This window comes from Cydia strobilella, chromosome 2 (assembly GCF_947568885.1).
Source record: "Cydia strobilella chromosome 2, ilCydStro3.1, whole genome shotgun sequence".
Taxonomy (NCBI): Eukaryota; Metazoa; Arthropoda; class Insecta; order Lepidoptera; family Tortricidae; genus Cydia; species Cydia strobilella.
Genome location: NC_086042.1, coordinates 12,532,903 through 12,538,084, shown reverse-complemented (window position 1 = coordinate 12,538,084; position 5,182 = coordinate 12,532,903).

The following is a 5,182-nucleotide window of genomic DNA, read 5'->3' as shown; positions in this document are numbered from 1 at the left end:
GATTAAGGTTCACACATGAAACAAGTCTTTGCCCTCGATCGTATATAAATGTAAAGTAGTAAATGTGTCTATAAGGAAAACGTAAAAATTTAGACGAGTATGAGTTACACGGCCTTAGGGTCGGTGTGTACAGTTCACGTTAAAGATAATATACCTTATACCTACCGATGTTACGTATTTCTTCTTATTACAATGGATGAAGGTATACACATGAAACAAGTCTTTGCCCTCGATCGTATATAAATGTAAAGTAGTAAATGTGTCTATTTAAATGGACTAAATTAGGTATAATTTGAACAATTCTAAGTGTAGAAGCTGATTAATTATCAAGTAACTGCTTCAAGAATAATATCATTTATTTTAAGCAATAATATGTATATACAGTATTTTAATTAATTTTAAATTTCTTTTGTTTCACGTATTATAAAACCAAAGATTCCTCGTTGATAATATATAGGTAAATAAACAGCACTCTTTCCTACCAAAAAAGCACCGCTAAATTGCACCAAATTTACGACGCAATAAAAACGATATCGCGCTATATTGCACATCCAAAAACAAAGTGCAGCCGAGCAAAAAGACTACACAAGAAATTATTGTATCTTAACAAAATAAATGGGGCAAGTAGTGGAGATACGCCCCCCGCTAGCTTGAATGTTAGGCCGGGAGCCAAAAATGTTACTACAGTTGTAGATAAAGTTCAAAATAAATCCGAAACAAAGACGTGGTTTTCAAACGAAAAAAGGGCAAGGGCTTAGAACAAAATAACCACTGAGTACATGGCTTTGCGTATTGTTACATGACAGAAAAGAAGATATTATTTCTGTTTTTTAGCACGAAATTAAATGAAATGAAAATTGTTTTATTTCCTTGTAAGCTTAATCTACAAATTGCCATCAGTGGTTGGGACTTCCTTTTAGGTGAATGAACCTGTATCAGGATGCCCCGCTCCTCTATAAATATAACAGTCTTTTTATTTTATTTAGAAAATATTGTAGGGATACATGAGTTACTTATTTTTATTTATAAACTACTTATAATTTTAACTTATAGTTTAGGTATTTATGGTATCTATGGCATAACATATCTTTCTTCCTTATACATATTATTCGGTAAATACATTTGTTATTGATTTCTTGCTATTGGTGATAAAAAATATGGTTGAATTGTAGCCCTGCTCATACACACATACCTACTCGTTACAACTTTCGATAAACATTTTGGTAGATACAGTTAGACCAAGACAAGTCTGCAACGATTTTGTCAGCACACGCAGTGCAAGTGTTATGTATACGTCATAATTTCATAGAAGTTTGACGTTTAAAATAACACTTGCACTGCGTGTGCTATCAAAATCGTTGCAGACTTATCTTGGTCTGACTCTATCTACATACATATATTATCGTATACTTACAAGGTAGCATAAACTAAAAAAATATTAAGAAAATAAATTCTGCTTCATCTCCTGGTTTCGTCATCGTCAAGGCTATCTCTATCGCTCGACTTTTATCAGCTTTTCCATCCGATATTATTTCACGGGCTGCTATTGCACCCCATCTCAACTAAATGATGCTATGAGATTGGATCCTGACGGGATCCTATTTTTCAAGTGGAAACTTTGCATGAAATATTATTTTATAGTGCAGTTTTGAGGTTATCTGTAAACTTAAAGGGTGATTTGGAAATTTTAATCATATGTAAGAACTTGTTAGGTTAAATTTTTATTTTATTTTTATTTTACATCTAATATATTAATTGTTTGGATTTATCATAGTCATGGGTTCGGTGAAAAATAAATTTACTCGTAGTTAGGTACAACTAGCCACTGCGCGCGGCATCATCCTCGAAAAAGTCAATAAAGGCTTCCAGGCTTAGCACTCCCGTGCTGACTTTCAACCCCCTTGGGATGAATTCTAAAATTAAACGTATTTTTTACTCGTAGTATTTGGTCCGATTCCAGATAACTAAGTATGTGCCAAATTTTATCTAGGTATATCCGTTTAACAAAGATCTAAACATCCAAACTTGCGCATTTTAAAATATTATAAGTACCTATAAATAAAACTCGCTTTTACTTCCCTAGACGATACATTTTAATGAAAGGCCAGGAACTTTGTTTTTTAATTGTAACTGATTCTCGTTTATTTAGTTAGGGTTACGATTGTCAGGGTAACGCTTAATGTTTTTCAATTTGGACTTGACAAAGTGGATTTTTATTAAATCTTCACGTCTGTTTAGAATTAAATACTTACAATAAACCGAGTCGCAATAAACCGAGACGTTGATGCGACGCCCCACCGTGGACCACCGGCGCGGGGTCGCTGGTTCAATTCCGACACGGTTCGGGCGGAACTGTCACGATTGACACGAGCCAGTTAAGTAAATGTACACCTTATATTCATTGTTTTGATTAAAGGTTTCTAAAACCAACATAAACCGCTAGCTTCATGGCGCCAACTTCATATTTATATAGGTAGGATCGAGCACGAAACTCGCTAACGCTACGAATCAAAGCGATGGATTAAGGGCGTAAGAGCTATTGAGAATTAAGTAAGACCACAAGATTGATAAAATTAATAATAATATAAAACAGATAGCCTGCCTGGTGTCTCCTCGGCAGTCTAATCCGAGGAATTGGCAAGGCACTTGTTTTGCTCAAGCGACTGCCATCTGACCTTCCGACTCATACCTAGGGGAACTTTTTCCTTCATCGAAAAGTGATTGGTTAATATCATATGACATGTCGTACATAAGTTAGAAAAAAATCATTGTTACCTACGAGCCGTGATTCGATCCTATAAGACCTTTGGTTTGAAAGTCGCACGTAGTAGGTACTGCTAGGCTCAAATGGCATTTAAGGCGACTGAGCAATACATACATATAATACAGTAGGACAATTAAAAATATCGCTTACACGATTTCTAGCCAATTGTGAGAACAGCTTAAACCACAAACCGAATACTGTTTATTAAGAGAACCGGCGATTATCATAAAGCACGAGTCAGCAAGCAATCCAATCCGCTGGAAAGATTGAGCGCGCTGTTTCTGCGGGTAAGGCTCCAACCGCCAACCGCCTTGCGGCAAACCCACTTTTTTATATCTACTTCAGTAAGTACACTAAGTACTACATATATTTGTTAAATAAGACGATCATCATTTATATCACTAATAAGTAGGTATAATGGGACACCCTTAGTAGTTACTGAACCTGCCGGCCTAGCCAAGGTGACAATCGCTATCGCTTCGACAACGAAACGCTTTGTGTCTCTCTATCATCTTCCATATTAGTGCGACAGTGACAGTTGCGTTTCGATCGCTACGGAGCGTTAGCGATTGGCGTTTTGGCTACGCGGCCTGAAATGTCACTTTTGAAAGCTGGCAGATCAAATCCATATAACAGTTTCAGAACAAGAAATTAAAATTAAAATCGGGCTCATGATCATTTTTAAGTGATGTCAGCTTGCAATATTTGTGAATAACATAACAATCACAGTGAGATCTTATATAAATATAATAATTTTCCATGTATCTTAGTTTACGAGGCCAATTTGGCGCGTTATTTCATCCGCTACTATTGATACTGACTGACTGTACATTCCTTATTAGGTAACAAGCGCTTCCAATGTTATTTATTATCAATTTAGTATTAAAGCCATGATTGATAATGTAATTTATTTACTAATATCCAATATATCCAATAAGCTAATATATCCAAAAATATATCGCCAAGTACATTCATGTCTCCTTTAATCAAATACACTCAACAGTCATTAAAATATACGTGTATTTAACGTTAAAGGTAACGTGACCCACGTTTGCTTTTACCAAAAGGTTTATTAAATTAAACTTGTTTGCCTATCTCCGAAAGGCTAATTATATACATGTGCTCGCTAAATGTTTTAACTTTATATACTTTGAGTCCGTTAATCCAGTTATCTGCTCTCCACCTGACGTTGGTAACTTTATTTTGGTAATTTTTGGGTCGGTGTCCTGCTTAGAATTAAAAGCTTAGTCTTGTACCTATGACCTAGTTATTGGAGGTTTGCTTAATTTAATTAGTCTTTTATTTGTACACTCCAAAATTGACTGTCCCACCCTTCTTTCTCTTCTAAATTTTGTCACTCGATACAAATCTCGCAACCCCTCACTCAAAATATTTCATCTACAGATCTACAAAAACAACACATCATTTTATAATCCCATAACAAGAATGTGTCGCTTATATAACGAAACCGTTACCGAGAATCCGTCCTTAGATATATTTGAATGCAGCTTACCCACATTCAAAAATAAAATCCGCAAAATTTTGTGTCCATAGGCTGCGTTCATAATTGTAATTTCCGTAAACGCTTTTTATTAATTAATTAATTGAAAATATTTAGTATAATTTAGTTTTAGTTTTAGACTTAGGTAGATTAATTACTAGCGCACGCAACTCTGTAAACTGGATCTTGCTACTGTTTATTTTACTTTTCTGTCCATAATCTTGTGTAGAAATGGCATCTCACCTCCCTAGCAATAAATTGTAACTAAATCTTCTAATCCTTCTGTGCACACATGCTTAGAGTTATAGTCTAGATCTGAACTGTATGCTAATATTGTATTAATTTCTGAAATTGTCTGTAACTTGTTTTGTGAGCCAAATAAATAAAATAAAATAAAAATAAATTTGAATAAAAAAATTTTGATGTCTCTAATTTATGGTAGGTACCTACCTACCTATTTAAAAACGTGTTTTTACACTGTGCATTTCTTTTGAAATGGTGATGCTATATTCTTAAATTGTTACCTGTACCTGTATCATCTGATATTAGACGGCGTCATGTCAAAAATGAATTTGAAAAGAAAAGTTTGTAAACATGTTATTACAAGACAAACAAGAAATTTAACATAATTCTATCATATAAGGTTGCACAAAATCCTCTGACAGGTATTTTTCATGAGTCAGATCCAGTAGGTAAAGAAATCCGGATTATTCCGGTTATTGTCGAGATAGCGGTCGGGACACCGTGAAGACAAATCGCCGCGACACGTGGCGACGCCCTTCCCAGCACTCGCTGTAACACCCGAGGACTCGATACACTTGAATTTGAATAAGTAATTATTTCGGACTTGAATGAAAAGTATAGGTAACCTTTCAAGGTCTTTTTTGTTTTGAACTACTATTATCTACTAACCTTTT